The following is a 19,717-nucleotide window of genomic DNA, read 5'->3' as shown; positions in this document are numbered from 1 at the left end:
TACTAGCATTGAACGGTGCAGTTCATGTCAGCGCTACCAAGGGTGATATAACTACTGCGGAGGGCCTTTTTTCTCCTTAGCACTGAGTTCTCAATGGCCATGTGCATCAGGAAATCACTGGTTTTCACAGCTCTGCTCCATACTAGAGAAAGGAACAAGGATTCTGCAAGGGTCTCCCAGTGACTAAACTCAGTCTATAGTTTGTCACAATTACGAGATAACTAAAAGCCAGATTGTGTGGCTTCTTTCTGTTCTATAGACAAGGTACATTATTTCAATTTATTCCTTTCTGAATTTTCGGCAAATCTCTATACTGTAAACCTTAGGACCAATAGAGGAGTGTGTGTTGGGCTCTTTGCGCCTATTACTGAGCACAGTGTCTATACATGTGTATTACACAAATATTTGAGTGAAGGAATTAATGAATTAATTGATATATTCGGGGAGTCATAGATTCTAAGGCAGCATATGAAAAACCATATGCCATATCTCATTAAAATTATATGAATAAGGACAAATGTCCACAAGTATACTAAAACAACATAGACAATGACAAAACTTGGGAATTGAACTGATGCTAGGGCTTGAGTAAAGAAGTGCTGGTATTACCTTGGGGTTTGGGTATCTCCATCACTGACATCGGGAGAGAGGGCAGGACCACCTCTCCTTGACATCATCACCAGGTGGAGTCCAAGAAGGTCCCCCAAAGAGGAGATAAGGACTGTGACTTGCAATCTGGCCCCATGCAGTAGGTTTGTCAACTGTCTTTGTAGAAAAAGAAGTTGAGGTCACATCATGAAGAGACAGGGACAGATTTGTTAGGGAAAGTTAAAGTCCACATTCCAAGAGAAAATAGATCATAGGCACTCAGGAAACACAGTATGGTCTGTGATTGGGGATATATATGTGCTTTTGAAGGAATCTTTTACAACAAATGATTTAAGATGTTTTGCTAAAAACATTGTTTGAACCCCTTGGATCTGCTTCTTCACCTTAAGGTAGAGTTCTCAACATTTAACTGTATCAACTGGGTTCATTCATGGATTTCCAGGACCTGTGAGGATTTCAGTGTGATGGACCTGGACAGAAAAAGGAAAAATCAGCCTAGAGAATATGAACAAGTGCAAGAAGAGTAAAGACATGGAGCAAAAATAAGGGTAACCTTGGCTATCTTTGATCATGCCTTGGAATTATGGCTTCCTTTTCTGCTTTCTACTTATCTTTATTTCTTCTGCCCTACTTCAAAGCTACCTTCTTCACAATATTCATAATTGAAACATTCTTGACATTTTCACATTGGGTCTGGCTCTTCCTGGTAAGCAATAATTTTCCAGGTGAAAATACAGGGAAGTAAGATTGAAATAATGAAAATTATATGAATTGCTAACTCCATGATGTTTGTTATGCATTGAGAACCAATTTAAATACTTTGTAGGAATACTTTATAGTTCAATTCTTCCAATAATTTTCAGTGCAAGGTAATATTATCTCCCGCCTGAAGCTGGAATATATAAGGCTGAGCTATCTGTAGAACATTAAAGGTATAAAGCCTAAGCCAGAGCTCCTCAGACAGAAGCCCACTTCAACACACCATGGACTCTCCTAGGTCCTTTCTCATCTTTTCAAACATTCTCTTAATATCTCTTCTGGCTAAGGTTATTTCTTAAGAACAAGCCAATGGACAGGTAAAGGAGTACTCATGTTACTAGTTCAAGTTTGAGAAGATGCAAAACCTGGGTCGTATCCCAGCTTCATCTCTTGCATTTGGGACATGACTCAGTATATTATCTACATGATGAGGATGACACTGTCACCTCGGAGTTTCCCTACAGACTAAACGAGGTAGAACAGGGCCATCATCACACACGTGTCTGATTCAGTCAATGATTTTCTGTTTCTAGATCATGGTCATCACCCCCTAATGAGGTGGTTTCTCTATTATGAAGCTAAAGGAAGTCCAAACAAGTGGAGATCACATGAGACTACGTGTGATGGTTCATTTTATGCATGTATTTAATTGGCTCACTGAGTGCTCAGACGTCTGGGTGTGACCCTGGCTCTTAAGACTTCAAACTACATCACAAGCTTCCCTGGAACTCCAGCTTGCAATAGTTGGTCATGGGATTTCCATAATTGCTTGAGTCCAGTTCTTTTAATTATTCTCATTTTATGTTTATCTATCTACTGTGTATCATCTATCCACCATACCAGCTCTATTTCTTGAAAGAACCGTAATTAATACACGGGTCAAACAAAGCATGCAAGAACAGTACAGACCTTCCTCTATCTTTTCTCGTCACATCTTAAGATGCAATTCACATACTATAAAATTCACTCTTTTAAAATATACAACGCAGTGATTTCTAACATATTCCCAAGAGTTATGCAACTATCACCATGGCTGACTTTAGAACATTTTCATCATTCTGAAAAGAAGCTCCATATCCATTTGAACTCATTCCTCTTATCCTGTTTTCTACTCCTAGGTCCCAAAACCTCTCATGCACCTTTTGTCTCAGCAGATTTGCTCGTTCCAGACTTTTCTTATAAATGGACTCATACAGTTGAGGTCTAGTATGACTGGCTTTCTCTACTTCATATAATGTTTCCAAGATTCACCCAAGTTTAACCACTTATTTATAATTCATTACTTTCATTGATAAATAATATGTTATGTGTGTATAGAACTTTTGGTTTTACCTATTCACTAACTTTTATATACTGAAATTGTTTCTACATTTTAATTATATATTGCTGTAAATATTTGCACAGGTTTTAGTGTGAATGTAGTACAATTTCATTTATTTTTCGCACAACCCTTGAAGTGGAATTGTTGGGTCTTCCTCTTTTATCTCTGAGCAAAGGAAAAAAAAAAAAACTAAAAACCTGTGGGAATGAGGAGGAAAAGGGAATTAATTCATATAGTTTGTACAAAAAAGCCACTGGTAGAGCTGCTTCAGAATATATTAGACTCCTGTTGCTGCTGTAACAAACTGCCACAAATTCAGGAGCTTAAAGCACCCCATTTTTACGGTTTTAGAAGTCAAAATTCCAAAGTGGGTCCATTGAGCTGCATTTGTTCCGGAGGCTGCAGGGGTGAATCTCCTTCCCCTGTTTTTCCAACTTGGCGAGGTCTCCTTGCATTGGGTTCCTCACTCCACCTTCAAAGCAGAACCCGGGCACCTGCAAGCTTTCCCATCTCTGTCTCTGCCTCCACCTCCCAGCCTCAGTTTCTGAGTCTTTTTCTTGCTCTCTCACTTCCCTCCTACTTTAATCCTAATGATTCTACTAAGACCCGCGGATAACACAAAATGATCTTTCCCTGTCCTCAGCATCACACCTGCAAAGCCCCCTTTGAGATGTAAGTAACATTTTCACAGAAATGGGGATTAGGAAGTGGACTGCTTCAGGACAGAAGGTCATCATCTCTCCTACCACAGAAAAAAATGTATAAATTGTGAATAATTTGTATACTAAGTAGTAGCAGTAAGTTTTATGGTCTACTGATATAAACATGACTCATCCAAGCCTAGACATTAGAATTAATTTTTATTTTATACTGGAAGAGAAAAATGTTTACTGTCACTTGACAAATATGAATTTTAAGGGTACAGAAGTAGTTAATGAGTGGCCTTCTCAATGAGTCTGGGTCAGACTTCAAGAGATTAGATTCTAGCTCATTTATCAGCTGAGTGCTTTGGCAATTGTTCAGACTTTTTGTGTCTTAGTTTCTTCATATGTACAATGAAGAATATCAGAGTATTATTTCAAGGATTGCCCTTTGGCAGCTGCTGACCTTTAATTATATATTCAGTCTAAGTTTCAGCTTCTTTATCTGTAAAATATCTACCATCCAAGGTCTTCATGTGTATTACTCAATACATTGGCATGTCTAGCCAAGACTGGGTGGTTATTCCTGTGGTTATCATTTGTATCTGCTAATTTCTTCATAAACCTTAGCTTACTTTTTCTAATGAAACACTAATATGTTCTTTTCAGGGAATGCATGAGGGAAAAGTTTTCATGTGGACTTTTTTGCTTTAATTTAATATAAATGATAAAAAGGTAGCCTGGAACATTTCACACATCTGTTATAAAACCCTTGAGAATTGTCTGGAAGAAAAGATTTGAATCTAAAGCAGGTGGCTGGGCAGGACATACTGGTCTGTCTGAGGGGCTGGACTTCTCTCAAAAGCTCACAAACTAAAGAAAAGATCCAAAGGAACAGTGAGAAATCAGTAATTAATGAATATAAGCTCTATGTTTCCAGCCCTCATGATAAAGTTCCTGGGCAGAGTCAAAAGAGTCAATTCCATGGTTTAAATTTTCCATCTAATTCTGACCATAAAAAGAGTGAGGCCCTCATAGAACAGAACACCAACCATGAGTCAAGGCATTTTGTGTGCATTATTTCCTCACAGTGAAATGTAGGTGGAATTTTTTCCTCTAAAATTCATCTGTGGAGGTTCAGTGACCAGGAATTTCACTTTATTTGGGTATGGACTCCTTGAAGATGCACTTTGTTCAAGAAGAGACCATTCACATGGGCCCTCATCCAATGTAACTTACACAGTTTTGCAAAAAGAGAAAGTTTAGATGCAAATACACACACAAAAAGAGTGCTATGTGAAGCTGAAGTCAAGGTGAGTCTTCCACAAGCCAAGAAATGCCAAAGAGCATAACAACCCCACAGGCTGAGCAAGAAGGCATGGGAGAGATTCTCCTTCACAAAGCTCCCAAGAAAGTAGTTCTACCAACATCTTGCACTTAGATTCATGGTTTCCATAACTTGGAGGCAGAAAATTGCTGTTGTTTGAACCACCTACTGTATGGCACTTTGTTATGTAAGATGCTGCACATCGATATACTAACTCACAGAGGAAGGGATGATTTTCCCCACTTTTTGGAAACTGATGCTTTCAGGTTTGATTTTCTTGCCTAAGATACCACAGCCGGTGATTGACAAATTTGTTGCAGCTGCCTTATGTCAAAGCCCCTGCTGCTGGGCTGTATGGGTTCCATCTTCATCTTTCAGCTAACATGTTTTAAAGGCAGGAATTCTCCTCATGATAGATAGTATTACACTGGGTAGCTAAATTTTCCTCAGGAAACATGTCTGCTTTATAGAACACTCATTTATACCCATACAGACTATTAAATACGATTCACCTGCGCCAGTGAGAAACATCACAGCATTACAAAAATCGTAAACATGTAAGCAGTATTTCACAGCACTTACTGATGTTGATTCAGGTTTTTACAGGAATGTTGGGGTTCCAGAGAAAGAACACATGCAAAGGCTGTGAGATTTGCTGAACTCAGGCAGTGAACATGTGGCCAAGCCAAGACAGGAAGACAGGAACCAAGGGTATCCAGTCCACTGTGCTTTCCAACCATGAGCACAAAGTCTGTCTGCTTTCTCTGCATCTGATATATATGCTTCTTCCCAGGAAGATAAACAAAGCACTGAGCAGTCGGGGTACACTTTTAGAAAGCATGGCCTTTGGACTTGGGCAGATGTGAGTTCTGTTCTTGGCGACAAAATCCTTCGGAACCCAATCTCTCTCACTGTACAATGGACTGAAAGAAAGATTGAGATAAACTATAAGGGACACCTAAAGAAAATCTTACTAAGTGAATTATATTATACTGTTCCAAAGAAGCCCCAGCTCAATACCAGCACCACCATATGTTAGGGGCTCCAGTTTGACCTCCAGGATCCTCCTTTGCTTGTTGAGTAACCCATGTATACCAAAGTAGTGCTACAGCAACACTTCTGAGATTTGCAGTTCTATGAAAGTGCAAAGAATTAATTGTGAAGAATCTGAAGAGACATAAAAAGTGACCAGTTTATAAAAGGCATTAAATAGCTATTTCCTAAATTAACACTACTACAATTCATTTCCACTCCAAAATTCAAAAGAAAGAGTCACAGTGAGCATAGAAAAAAGATAGATTTCAACCAGACAGTGTCTACAAGAGTGGAAAAAGAAAGCAAGATAATGCACTTGCTCTGGAAAAACAGAAAATACAACCACTGTTTTGATCAATACGAGCATCTCATGCCTTAGTTTTAGTTCTACCTAAAATCCAAACGTTATATTGACCCATCCTGGGAAAAAGAAAAACCTTATGAGAAATTCCTTTTAAGTTAATACTTAACAGAACTTAATTCTAGATTTTCCTGTCTCCTATTTCAGTAGTAAAACATGTTTTAACCCTGTTCCTATGAAATATTTTCTAGAAATTCGTATACGGATCTGTCTGAGAAGAACTCTAACAAGCACACTGAAATCCACATGATATGTGTTCACTAGAGATGTTCAGAAGACATATCTCAAAGTGTTCCTTTGGAAACCAACCTTGAATAATCACTCAGTGTTCAAAGTCAATACCTATTAATGCTTGTACATATGGTATTAATTCCACATTAATTCTGTCAAAAGTGATATCATAGCTGGAAGTTCCAAATGATGACATCACTAAAACAACTTGGTTTTCATGAGCATGGGACCAACCAGTGCCAAAATCCAGTTCAATCTATTCATCTGTCTATTCTGACAAGTTCAGTTTAATTAGTTCATGGCCTCATAACGAACGAGAGACTAGCTTTCTGTCCAATTGCCAGAGCTGTTTCTATTCTCTTCAACTTAAGGGCCAAATGCTTACACTGCCTTGCCCAATTTATACCTTTGCCTATAATTACTGGTCCCTAAGGTGTGATTGTCCTTTTTCATAAGAGTTTGTGCAGCTGCCAACATGAAGTTGTAAATAAATTGTAATACTGTTGCTATGAGGTGTAAAAATCCCACAGCTCATATCCAGAGCCTTGTATAATAAACTCAAGTAAACATTCCATTTCCTGTGAGCGATTGTGGTCTGTGACTAGATTTAGAAAACAGGGCAGTAAGTCATCTTTCTTTAATGAGTCGTTGAAAACAAAGTCGTATCCCATGAAACCAAAACCTGTCCTTGACAAAAACAAATACATTATTTGTAAAAGACCCTCTAAAGGGGTTATACTTCTCTGTTGCTTGTTATCTGAGATCCATTTTTTAGACACAAGGAGCTTAAACAATAGCAACCCCCATCTCCCGCCAGCATTCACCACCAGGAAAGGGGAAGAGATTGGTTTTCTAATGAAGGAAGCAATGTGTTATTAGAGAGAAGAAAGAGAAAATCAAATGTAGACTGACTCAACTGGGTATTTATAATCTCTGTGCCTCAGGTCCCTCTGCTGTAATCTGGGGATAAGGATGCCCAAGGATGCTTGAATTCCAAGCAGGATTGATGCTACTATCAAACTTGATAATTAAATGCAAACCACTTTGCAATAGCTCTGCCCAACAGTAACTGCCACATAAAATTCTAACTTTTTCCTCTTTTTTCTTTGTATTAGTCAGAAAACTTGCATATTTTGGTTTCTCTTGGACTAACCCTGAGCCTACTATGTGGAGTGCGCTGCAACTGCAGAAAAGGTAGTATTTTTTCTAACATTGCCATTCTTGCAACTTCTGACCGAGCTATTTGCTTAAATGGCCTTATCAGTGAAAGATAGTTGAGACTGTTGAAACAGTACCTCTCACTAGTAGTCCAGTGATGCCTTAAATTTTATTACAACGTTAGAATTTTTCTCATCTTTTTTTGTAAGGATGATTCATTAATTATTTTCCTTGCTCAGTTACAATTGAATTTAAAAGAAGTGAAAGCTGCTCGTCGGAACATCATCCATGGAACTGAGAGAGATCACATCTTTAGCTTTAATAAAAAACAAATTTTAGACTTGAACCAATTAGTTCAATAAATAATCACTGATTAATGACATTTTGTGGCCAACAATATCCCAGTCCTACAGTTGAAAATGAAGTAATCAACAACTCAGGCCTTTATGTGGTACAGACCACTAATGCTGCCAACTATATGTAAATTCTCCAACATTTCCCAGCCTCCTTTGCAGCAGGTTAGGCACTGCTTGACCAGCACTGGTCAACAGACTTTAATCAGAAGTGATGTTTTGCTCTTGGTTAAAGGAAGTCCAGAGCCTGTGTGTCTCATTCACCTCTTTTCTCCAGGTATAGATATCCAGGAAAATATGTTCCTGGTGACAGAGTATCAGATGAAGGAGAACTAGTTGACTTTCACAGAATTCCATGCCAGTGAGAGAGTAAATGTTATAAAACTAATATGACTATTAAGGACACAGCATATGCTACAGAGTTTTGAGTTAATTACCACAGTTCAGAGTTCACTTTGCTTTGTGTTCTAGAGAGGTTAACCCCCGGGTGTTATATGGATCCTCTGCACAGTTCTCACTTAAGAAGAGCTCTTCCCACTCTCCCATTAGGTTGCTTGGGCAACTGTTTCCTTTTTACAGTTACCATGGGAAATTCACCACAACCTCTGAGTGGACACCACTGTAATTCTACCAGGTCCTACCATGACTGCCATCATATCTGTCATGACCACAAATTGGGTGACTTTAAACAACCTGAGTTTATTTTCTCTGAGTTATAGAAGGCAGAAGGCCAAATTCAGGGGGCCACAGGACAGCTTTGGGGATTCTACAGGAGAATCTTGACTCTTGTTGGCCTCTCTGGAGGTGGTGGCATCCTTCAGCATCCTTGCTCGATACCTTTGCCTTCACCTTCCCATTGCCTTCCTCTTTATTTGTCATTTTGAAGGACATTTGTCATTAAAACTTGGGATAGCCAGATAATTGAGGATATTCTACACATCTGAAGATTTTTTGCTTAGTTACATCTGCAGAAATCCTTTCTTCCAAGTAATTGAAATTCACAGCTTTCAGAATCAGGACTTGGACATATCTTCACAAATATCACTTTTTGCTTACCATAATGTGTCAGTGTGAAAAACCACAACTATTCCTCCATCTGTGCTAACTTCAACAGTAGCTCCTTGTGCCTGAATATTGCAGAGATATAGTTATAGAGGGGATACAGTATTCTTGGTTTCTTGTTAGAAGCTCCAATTCTTTAAGATTCAGACCTAGGGCAATGGACCAGTTTCTTAGTTAACTTCATTAGTCTCTGTTGAGTTTCTTTAAAACCAAAAAAAAAAAAAATTTTTTTTTGAGATGTTTCCTCACTGTGAAGACACCTTCGCCCCTGATTTGCAGTGTCTGTGGTCATCCTAGCTAATGGTTCATGAGCATGTCACCAGGGTTTTGATTTCTAAGAATACTTGGATACAGACTAGAGGCAAAGTGAGCTCTTTTGTATATTTCAGTCACTTGAGACTCTGAGGTCTTGTAACCAGAGAATCATCTCCATTGTCTTACCTCTCAGTAGAGATGCTTTTATGGACTTCAACTAAAATGCACTAAGTTAACATTTTAACAAGCCGTACTGAACCTTGATCTGTATCCCCATCTTGAATAATGAGTGGATGGCTGCAATCATGATACACCAAAATGAAGAAAGGACTTCAAATCACATCACTAAGCCTCTTGCTTTATAAATGAGAAAACTGAGATCCCCAAAGGGTAAATGACTTCTGACTGCCAGTTTTTTCAATTATAAGTCACACCCACTGGTTTATTGTTTGATAGTATCCAGGACCATTGATTCCTGAGGTAAAAATTTGGGTTTGAGCACTAAACCTGATCACTAACTGACAGATTTTCCCCTAAGGCAGTCACCTGAACTCATTTGGCTTCAACTCTTCACTTTGTAAAAAGAAAGTTAGATGCCGACCCATGACCATCTTTGCAACCAACTGACACTGCCAAGATAAAATGTATCTTGTACGTTTTTCCAACTAGAATGAGTTCCTTTGGATTGAGGATCCTTTGTCCATCAAATAACACATGTTCAGAAACTGACAAATAAACAGTACTCAGAAACACTGGTCACTGATCAAGACACTGAACTACTTATTGTACACAGAAAATGTTATTACCCTCAAATAAAATGAGAATCTATAAGACAGGAACTAAGAGCATGGGCTCTAGAATCTCATTTACTGGGTTCAATCCCAACTCTAACATTTGCTGTCTATATTACTTGGGACAATATATTTAACCTTCCTGTGCCTCAGTTTCTCTAAACAAGGAAGGGTAGATGTATTCACAGCATGAGGTCAAGGTGAGAATCAGAGGATGCGAAATCTGTCACAGAGTAACCACCGATAGGTATTTTCATTATAACTTTAATGAAATGTGTTCTTGGAATGTGTTCTAGGCTAGTTTCCCTTTGTTTGTGTTTTCAATCCAAGTTTGGCACTCTGCCCTTATCCCGAGTCTCCACATGTTTTGCCTCAATTTGAATTATTAAAAGAGTAAAGATCATAGAAATCTTTGTATTAATTTATGAATGCTCATATTAACAAAAGGAACACAGATAGCCAAGGATAATACATCAAGATTACATCATGTTGCATCAAAGCAGCCCCCTGATACTCTAGAAAAGTGCGGCTCTGAAGGAAGATGCCAAGGCATTAGACACAGCACAAGGGAGCGCTTCATAAGCTCACCCAGGAGTGATGTGCTGTCACCTGTGCTCGCCACATAGTGCCCTAATACCCATTTAGGAATGCCACTGTCTATTTAATCTGTCCTGAGAGCCAGTCAAACTATAATTTTATCAGCAACAAATGACTACATGTTTATAACCCAAACCTACCACCGTGACTGCAGTGTGACTCATACCTCCCTGCTTTATTCTTTCATTCCCCTCTTGCCAGTATGTCCCACACCCAATTCTTCAACGATCAAATTTAGCTTTGCCTCCAAAACTCAACACATGTCCCCTGTCACTTCAAACAATGCATTTCTACCCTCCTCTCTACACACTCTGTCATAACATCGCAGAGGAAAGGAACTAAGTAGACCAAAACCTAGCGCAATTCTCCTATGTTGTACTCAGAAATATCTTATTAAACAAAATGCAAATACATGCGTTTTTATCTTTTTATTAGTATGTGTTTACAGCACATACAGTTTACTGACCTCTTCGGGAGTGGGTACATGTACATAATCCAAATATATTCTTAGAAGACTTTCAGCCAATATTGATTTAACTCTTTTTAACCAGCAAAAATTTCAATGTGTATTAAGAAGAACACATAATTTAAATAATTATTTAATTTAGAAAAACAGATTTCTGTCTTTCTCATACCCGTAAAAGCCAACAAATAAACATCTAATAAAAAATTAGTTTGAGAACTCCAAAGCCCTGCTAAGAAACTGCAACAGCACAATTGAGTGAAATCCCAAAATTAACCACACAAAAATGGTAGAAAAAGCTTCATTTTTGCCCACATCATTTCACCCCCAGGCTGACAAAGCTCATGGTGAGAGGGAACACTCATACTCCGAGTTACACCAAGGAGGAGAAAGGAGAACAGATGAATGACCAGCCTCCCCTCCAGGGCCCAAAGGTCCCACTGGAGAGCCCTGCAGAGCAGCACAGCTGAGATGTCCGGGGTCAGCTAGGAACGGAGAAGATGAGACGGAGGTGTCAGTAGCAGCTAGCGACAGGAGCTAGTCTGATCCCCATCATCCTGCTCTGCAGGGGATCCCTGCCGCCTTCTCTGCTGGAAGGTCAGCAGCCCTCCCAGCCACCATGGACCCTTCCACACACAAGCAACTTTGAGTACTGACAACCCCACCTGTACCCAGTGCAGGCCACAAAGGCCTGCTCCACAGAAGACCCCAGCCACCTCACCACTGAGGAAACCAACAGCCAGCACAGTGGCCTCTGTCTGGTGCACAGGATCTGTAGTTTCCACGATTCCTAGGCCAGTTTCTGGAACTACCTCCCCTCTTCCTTTGCACCACACCAGAGCAGCCCTGGATGTCACCACCATTTATGCCCAGGCTAGGACAGAGCTCAGCAGCAGCACAAATGCCTGGGGGAAAATCCCTGCTGCAGGCCCAGCACCCACTGCTGCCAACACACCTGCTGCTGACCAGGCAGCACAAGCCCACAGCCAAACACAGCCCATGCTGCAGGCTCCACTGCAGCAGTAAAGCTAAACTCTGAAATGTTGGCGAGAGTGGGGAGTACACATGCAATTTTGTATGAGTTAAAAGTTAAGCTGCTATCAGCTTAAAATAACTGATATAACTGTACGATGTTTTGTGTAAGTCTCATGGTAACCCAGCAAGCAACATCCTGTGGTAGAGCCACAAAACATAAAGATGAAGGAATCAAATCATACCACTGCAGAAAATCATCAAATCACAAAAGCAGAGGGCAAGAGAGGAATAAAGGAATAAAGAATCTGTGAAACGGCTGTAAAACAATTATGAAAATGGACATAGGAAGGACTTAGCAACAATTTAAGTGCAAAAGTACTAAATTCTCCAACAGAGAGATTAGCTGAGCTGAAAAGAGAAAACAGAGACGACACAACCCTAAGCTGCCAACATGAGAGCATAGATTAACTGTAAGTGAGGAGATGAAAAAGAAATATTGCACTGACATGGAAACCAAAAGAGCACAGAGGTGATGCTGCTCCTGTCAGACAAAATAGACAGTAGGTCAAACCCCGAAACTCATTATATCATGATAAAGGGGCCAGCTGGTGAGAGGATAAAACATCAGAACATAAACATAAGCAAATATTAACAGATATGAAGGGAGAAATAGTCAACACTAAACATAAGGCGACTGTAATACTCTACTTTCAGCAGTGGATAGATGAACTAGAAATAAAAATCAGTAAGGAAAGTTCAGTGAACAAACTACAAGCCAAATGGCCCAGAGTGACACACGGGGAACTCTGCATCAATAGCAGCAGAATACAAATTCTTCCTAAGCACCTGTCAAACATTTCCCCAGGGTAGACCCTGTGTTAGATCACAAAATAACTCTATTAATTCACAAATATCATCTATTCCAAATACAATAATAGTGAAGTGGAAATCAGGAGCACAAGGAAAGCTTAAAAAATCACAAATATAAGAAAATTTAAAGAATGTCTTCCTAAACAATGAATAGTTCAAAAACAAAATTAAAAGGAAATCTTAAAAATATTTTGAAACAAATAATAATGAAAACACCAAAACTTATGAGATGCAACAAAAGCAATTGAAAGAGACAGATTTATAGTGATAAAAACCTACATTTAAAAACATAAAAAGCTGAATGTGGTGGTGTATGTCTGTAACCCCAGCACTCAGGAGACTGAGGCAAGAGGATCCCCTAGAGTTCAAGGCCAGCCCGGGTTACATAGCAAGTTCAAAGCTAGCCTGAACTACACAAGGAGACTCTGTCTCAAAAATAATAAATAAATAAAAAATAAGAAATAAATAAGAAATAGTTCAAATAAATAGCCAGTTTTATACTTCAAGGAACTACACAAAGAAAAGCAAACTAAGCCTGATGTTAGTAGAAAAAAGGAAAAACCAAAGATCAGAACAGAAAGAAATAGAGACTGGTAAAACAGTAGAAAAAAATCAATAAAAATAAGTTAATTGTTTGAAAATATAAACAAAATTAACAAACCTTTACCTACTCCAACTGCTAGAAAGCTCAGATGAATAAAATCGAAACTGAAAGAAGAGACATAAAAAACAGAACATTATCAATGACTATTGTAAACCCTTACTTATATAACAAGACCAAAGAATCTAAAAAAGTCATATGATTGAATCAGAAATCAAGTCTGATCTACCAAGAAGAGTCCAAGACTGAACGGCTCACAGCTGAATTCTAGCAAATATTTAGAAAGGAACTAGTACCAGTCCTTCTCAAATTGCTCAGAAAAAAAAAAAAAAAATGGAAGGGGAATAAGCATTTCCAAACTCATTCTACAAAGCTAGAATTGCCCTGATATCTAAACTACACAAGGACACTACAGGAAAAAAGAATTACTGGTCAATGTCACTGATGAAAACAATTATAAAAGTCTTCAACAAGAAACTAGCAAGCTGAATTAAACAGCACACTTAACAACTAGCATACAGCATGACTAAACGATTTATTTTTTTCTGCGACATGAGACTCTTTAAGCATACAGAGATCAGTAAAAGTGTTATACACATGAGTGGAGTTAAGTGTGAAATCTCAATGAATACAGAAAATTCTTTGGACAAAATTCAATACACTTTATGATAATACCTTGGAACAAATTACACATATAAAGAATGCCTTAGCTTCGTAAATGTCATGTACAACAAGTCCATAACTCACATCGGTTTTAATGGTGAAAAGTGGGACACCTCTTCTTCAAAAACAGGAGCAAGATACTGATGATGCCCTCTTTTATTCAATATAGTACTGGAAATTCTTACCAGAGCAAGTGGGCAAGCGGAAGAAATGAAAGCTGTCCAATTTAGAAAGGGACAAATAAAATTGTCTCTATAGACAACAGAGAAAATACTGGAGACTACCATGAAAAAAAACTGTTTAAACTAATGGACAAATATTTTCAAAGTTGCAGAGTTCAAAATCAATATATAAAAATTATTTGCATTTCTATATACCAATAAAAACCTGTTAAAAAAAGAAATTGAGTAAATGATCCCATTAATAGTAGCCTCAAAATAATAAAATACTTGAAAATAAATTTAACTAAGGACTTGAGAGATGCATAAACAAAAACCAATGCAGTACCGAAGAAAGGATGTGAAGAAAACATGAATAGAGGGAAAGCCATCCTGTGCTCATTGATTTAAAGAATTATTGCTGCAAAAATGTCCACATGGCTCAACTCCATCTAAAAATCAATGAAATCTCTATCAAAATGGTAATAACTTTTCAAAGAAATAGAAAAAGTTATTTTAAAGTTTTCATGGAATCACAAAATACTCCAAATTGCTAAATCAATCTTCAGTAAGAACAAAGCTAAGGGCATTATCCTGATATCAAATTATATTACAGTTACAGAAATCAGAACATTATGATCATGTTATAAAATCAGATGTGTAGATCAACGGAACAGCATCAAGAGTACAGAAATAAAACTGTATACATGGTCAACCAAATTTTCACAGAGGCACCAAGGATATTAAATGGGAAAAGACTGTCTCTTGAATAAATGGTGTTGGGAAAATTGCATATCCACATGCAGAAAAATGTAATTGGACCTTACCTTACCCTACACACAAAACTCAACTTAAATGAACTAAAGTTTCGACCGTAAGTCCTGAAACCAGAAAACTCCTAGAAAAAAGTACCTAAAGCACAGTAAACAGAAACACCCACAAACAAGTGGACTGTGCCAAAGTAAGCACTAAAACTAAAAAGGTTTTAAATAGCAAAAGAAACTACAAAATAAAATAACCTAATTTACAAGTTGGCAAACAATCTGAATAGACAGATGTACAACATCACTAATCACCAGAGAATGTATATCAAGCCAAAGTAAGATACCATCTCACAGCTATTAGAGAAGACAAAGTTATTATTTATCAATATTAAAGTCACAAAAATGAGATAAGATTAATAATATCAACAAGAATAAAAACGTGGAAAGGGGCTTTAGAAACACAGGGAGAGGTGGGTGGGAAGGGGATTTAAAAAAAGAAAGAAGTTGTATTATGTCCATGTACCTGATTAGGTACCTGTCTCCCTAAGATTAATGTAAACTTACATATAGAAGAACAGAAAATGAAAACAATTTGAAAGAACTAACTATTTGAGCAAATCCATGTAGATAATTGAAAGTGAAATGTTCATCAAAAAAGTTTTCTAAAGAACAAATAGAATTTGAACACTACCGCAAACTAGATACAAAGAAGTCCATTATACAAATATAAAACTGAGGTCTAGAAAGGTTAAGGAGTTAGTTCAAAGTCATATTTCTCTCAATTTTTGCAAGCCTTTATCAAAAATTCATTCAATTAAGTAGCTCAATGACAATTTTTGATCATTAGTCACTTTTTTCTAGTTTGTGCAAACACAGGGATAAATAAGACAACCCCAGTCTTTAGGAATTTTGCAGCCTCTTAGGCTGGCACATGAATAGTTAATGATAATACCATGCAATATAACACCATGGCAGAGAGTTCCTTTGTATAGTTCCCAAGCCTGCATTTACTGCTTCTCAGCCCCTTTTTCTCCTACTCCCCACATCTCAAAATCCCAGGAGTATTTAAAATATTGGAAATTCAGCTCTACCATGAATGTAGTTTCATATATTTAATTAGCATAGTACTAGTATAGCGGAATTTTGTGTCTGTTTCTCTCCACCCCTCCATGATAATTGTCTCTTTCCAAAATGTATTCCCTTCTTGCTGCAACTGTTTTGATCAAGGGTGGAATCTGGTGTAACCCACATCAATGAGAAGTTTCTTCAAGGGTTTTGTGCTTTGGACCATGAACACCAAGATTAGTATATTTGCTCAGCAAATATGAATCTCAGGGTCCATCAGTACCATGTTACCCACCTTGGGAAGAAAAACGACCTTATCTAGAGTTTGCTGTATCTAATTGCCTAATGTCTATCACCTCTGAGATGTCTCAAAGACATTGCTATTTGATATATCCAAACCCAGATTCATGGTCTTTGCCCCAAACTAATTAATTTCTAAGTATTCCTTGTTGCAATGAATATTATAAATCACTTGGTTTTGCAAGCAACACACAGAGGATCGATCTCAGGCCTGTTCCTTGCCATCAATCTTCAAATCCTACCATTACTTGCCCTGATCACAGTGACTCCCAATCAGTTCTGCATACTGCCTACTTTTCTCCATATGTACCCCTGAGACCCAGTTACCGGGTTCTCTCACCTAAACCACTAGCAAAAAATCTCTATGAATTCCACCTTCATTTTGTTTCCCAGCATCCCACTCTTTGGGAAGCAGCCATTTTTAATTATTCCACTCTTGTAACTACAGTGCTGTTATGGTTGATACATTGTGTCAACTTGGGGAGTCTAGAGGCTTGGCTAAGTGACTCAGCAGTTCTGCATCTTGGGGTGAAAAGGACACACCCTTACCCTTCTGGGATGTTGTTCATTGTGTCAATGTGAGAAGCTTAAAAGTTTAACTATGTGATTCAGCAGGGATCCAGGGTGCTTACTTTGTACTCATCCTGAGCCTGTGCAAGAGGAAGGCATGCAGAGGGGTGGGTGTAGAGGGCCACCCCCCACCCCACCCGCAGGGCAGGTAGGCTGCATAAAAAAAGGGAATAGAGAAAGGACTGGCTGCTGGTTCTTTGGAGTAGCTCCAGTCTTCGCCTTCAGCTTGGTCATCTCCTGGCTTCTGGAGCAGACTGCTTGGCTTCTGCCTGGGACTCTTCAGCCTTTTGGTGTAGGCTCTCCAGCCTTCATCATAGGTTCTTCAGTATTCCATCACAGACCCATCAGCCTCCTGATACGGACTTGCACAGACACTGCAGTGAGCCCCAGGCCTGAGGCTGGCCTCTTCAGTCTCCAATGTGCAGACACCTTCTGCAGGTTTCCTCATCCAACTCTGTGGCTGACCATTGTAAGCCAAACTTGTCATTTCTTATATATTTATATATCTTGTGTTATGTCTGTTTCTCTAGTAAACTCTGACTGACACAAGTGCTGTAATCTTTTTCCATAATTCCTTAGTAAGACAAAAGTTTTGGAATGTTCTAAGCTTCCTGCCATGTCACTCCCTTCTTCATTCCCAAGAACACCTGCCTTATGCACACCAGGACCTTTGTGATTGTTAACTTCTTCTCAGCCCAGTGCCCTCGACCTTAGGAAAACACCTCTGACACCTCTTCCCGGATAAAATTCCTTGTCAGCACCTCTTACATCCCCTCATACCTTCCAGAGACCCAGAGCAACCCCACCTCTCCTAAGGAACACACCACAGTTGCAGCGTTCCTTATGTTAATGCGAGGACCTGAATAAGGCTAGTCTCATCCACCAAACTTCATGGGGCATGGACAAAGTGGGTCAGGTCCAGGTATGCTTTCTCACTGCAATGAGTCTCTAGATGCTAACCCAGTGGCCCATATAATGAATTCCAAAAATCTGTTGTATCAACCAAAATGTCTTGTGACCATTAACTTACTCTCTCTAACTTATTCTGTTGAGAGCAGAAAATTAAAATCCATTTACAAATCTATGCAAGTCCTCTCCCAAAAATATTTGGTCCATGCCAATCTGGCCTTGCTAACTCTGACACACAGGTTGTTCCAATGAGCATCGGCATCAGGAGATATCTTGCATTATCTCTCTGCATTCTAGATTCAACACACTTCTGTAGGTCCGTGGCACACTGGTAATTGTGGTAGATACAAGATCAACAAGCCCTGGTTCTAGTCACCCATACTCTCATGTTCAGTAGCATCTTGGCTGACCACTCTTCTAGGCCCCTTCCTCTGGCATTTGCCCTCTCTCCATCCATGGTATTCAATAATATAAGCTATCGCTAAGAAATGATGTTGATATGAATGGTTCAGGTAGGAATTTACTCAATCCTGAGAAAGTCTTTTTGTAAAAGAAAAGAAGTATCATGTATTTTCTCAAAGTTTTCCTTAAAAAATATTAGGCATGATCAATCATAAGTGAGCTATGTGCTAAAGCCAAAAAGAATGTGCTCGACATTCACAGACAAAATAAGTGTTCAAATGACTCCTTGAAGCCAGCTAGTTGGCAAGGGACAATTGTTTACATTTGCCTTAGATCAAACTTTCTATGAATTAACCCTCACATCCCATCTGACTAAGTCATTATTTCAGATGTATTTATGAAAAAAATATATGGCAAAATGCATGAATGGGTAGATTTTATGACAAGACACTGCCATGTCTGCTGAAGGAGTTGCTAAGAAGGGTAGAGATGCAGGTCCCTTGGTGTGGTGGAAAAACACTAGCCTGAAAGTACGGAGAATTTCTGGCTTTGCTGCCTACACAATGTATTATTATCTAGAGAAAGCAATTAACTTTCCTGGTCTCAGGTTCTCTCTTCAAAAGAGTTAGCTTTAGATTTTAAAACCCTTATCAATTCTTATCTTCCATGATATCTCTTTGTCATAGGTTGCATTCTCGTTATTTTATAATTAGTAGGTCATAATTCCCAATCCAATTACCAGCTAGTGTGTATGTATGTGTGTGTGTGTGTGTGTGTGAGACTTAAATTTTATATAAGGCAGGAAGTTACTCTAAATTATATTAGAATCAGTTGATCTTATGATATCAGAGATAACTTATGCAGAAACAAAATGAAGCCTGGTCAGAAAATGTTTTCAATGACTAGTTTTCCTCCCAATATTAAAATTTTAACATGGTTTGGGCAAAGTGTGCCACAGACTCAGGAATGTCCCAAAAGCATTCCTTCAGTATCATAGAAGACCGGCTGGTTCACCATGGCAAAGAGTGAGACTAGTGCTACCAAGAATAATAAGTGCCTCTGCCTGATAGTAGTGAAAAGTTTCTTCCCAGTTGGCTTGAAGCATTTCCTTTTCTAAATACCTCAAAACCTAACATGATACACAGTTTGTAGATTTTGGGGCAATTCTAAGAGAACACTGCCTTGGATCATTGAAATGCACTGCAGTGAAAAGAACCAGTCTCTTTCCTCCAGAAAAGGGCACACCTAATGCTATTTTGAATGGCCCTGTTTTTTAGGAAACGGTCCTGTCATTCAGGTTGACGGACTAGGTTGCGTGACTAATTATGTTTTCCTTTGCAAGACTACTTCACCATCCATTATGCAAAAGCTTTAATGAGCTATTTCTAGAGAGGGCATGCCACAGTCAGTCTTCTTCAAGAAAACATGCGATGAATAAATTCAGAGCAAGGATACCAGCTCCAATACCATCTCCCAG

The sequence above is a fragment of the Chinchilla lanigera genome, unplaced genomic scaffold, assembly GCF_000276665.1.
Source record: "Chinchilla lanigera isolate Chin_1 unplaced genomic scaffold, ChiLan1.0 scaffold00148, whole genome shotgun sequence".
In the NCBI taxonomy this organism is placed as follows: domain Eukaryota; kingdom Metazoa; phylum Chordata; class Mammalia; order Rodentia; family Chinchillidae; genus Chinchilla; species Chinchilla lanigera.
This window is presented reverse-complemented; position numbering follows the sequence as displayed.